A 1,559-nucleotide genomic window follows, 5' to 3' on the forward strand; every position below is an offset into this window, starting at 1 on the left:
ACAAATAAAACTGGAAGAGCTGGAAGAATCATCGTGAAGTTGCGTTGGAGGTGAACACTGCCCTCTGATCCTGTGTTGGTGTGTGTGTGTGTGTGTGTGCGTACGTACGTGCCCGCACATACGTGTGTGAGAAAAAGATGCACGTGTGTGTCAGAAAGAGAGAGAGAGAGAAACGGACAGGAAGAAACGAAGAAGAAAGGAGATGATGTGTTTTTACTGTGTCTGTGAGCTTGCATTTGAAATGAAAACTTTGTATGCAATGAGACATTCGGTTTCTGACAGATTTTCATTACAGTTTTCATTTGCAGTTTTGCAGTGCAATTTTCTTACCAGTTTTAGTTTGCAGATTTTATAAAGTGATTTTATAAAACACAAATAAAATGGCATTTTCTCTACATTTTTATGCCTATGTTTATTGTTCATCAGTTACCCCATACATATCATCATGATGTATCGACACACACACACACACGCTTATCTCACAAGCACACACACACACAATGCCATGCTGCACTTCCATTTCAGCCTGTGCCCACACGGAGTCACACAACGTCACCATAGGCACAAACTGTGGCAAACACCCAGAGAAAAGTGCCGTGGTGCTGGCATGGCCTTCTCTTATCCAGTATGGCAGCGCCCGGTAGGAGGAAGGGCAGGGCAGAGGGCGCTGACGCGGCAAAGCTTGGTTCCGGTCCGAACGGTCAGCATCGATCGGCTCGTGGTCAGCAGCGGCCCGAACCAGATAGACGTCAGTGGGCCGGGGGCCAAGAGGCGTGACCGGGCCCCTGTCCCGCAGGTTCTGCTGTTCCCCTCCACCGGCTCTTGCAGAGAACAGTCAGGGGCAGGTCAGGGGGAACAGACTGCCCGCGTGTACTGTGGTTATAATAAGCTTGCTCCCGTGTAATTGTTGTGTTTAAGCTCTGCGCTTCCCATTTGGGTTTGGGTTCCCGTTCCAAGGTGCTCTTCCTCCACCCCTCTCGCCCCCTTCTCCACCCCTTGTCCCTTTAAGAGAGACAGAGCAGAGACTTCCCCTGCTCAGCAAAGTGCTTTTCTCACATCCACAGTTACATAAGCGCTGTAGCCCTTAGAGAGAGAGAAAGAGAGAATGAGAGAGAGAGAGAGAGAGAGAGAGAGAGAGAGAGACCTACTCTCCTCCGCCCCATCTCTGTTATAGCTGCCAATGCGGCACAAAGACTGACACTCTCTCCCTCTCTCTCTCTCTCTCTCTCTTTCTCTTGTGCTTTCTCATTCTCTCTATCTCTCTCTCTCTCTCGCTCTCTCTCTCTCTCTCTCTCTCTCGTGCTTTCTCTTTCTCTCTCTCTCATTCTCTCTCTCTTTCACACTCTGTCTTCCCTCTCTTTCTCTCTCTCTCTCTCTCTCTCTCTCTTGTGCTTTCTCTTTCTCTCTCTCTCATTCTCTCTCTCTCTCACACTCTGTCTTCCCTCTCTTTCTCTCTCTCTCTCTCTCTTTCTCACTCACTCAATCACCCCCCCCCTCTCTCTCTCCCTCTTTTCTCTCTCTTACCTCTTCACTGCCATAATCAAATATATCAGCACATG

The sequence above is a fragment of the Chanos chanos genome, chromosome 8 (assembly GCF_902362185.1).
Source record: "Chanos chanos chromosome 8, fChaCha1.1, whole genome shotgun sequence".
NCBI classification, from domain to species: domain Eukaryota; kingdom Metazoa; phylum Chordata; class Actinopteri; order Gonorynchiformes; family Chanidae; genus Chanos; species Chanos chanos.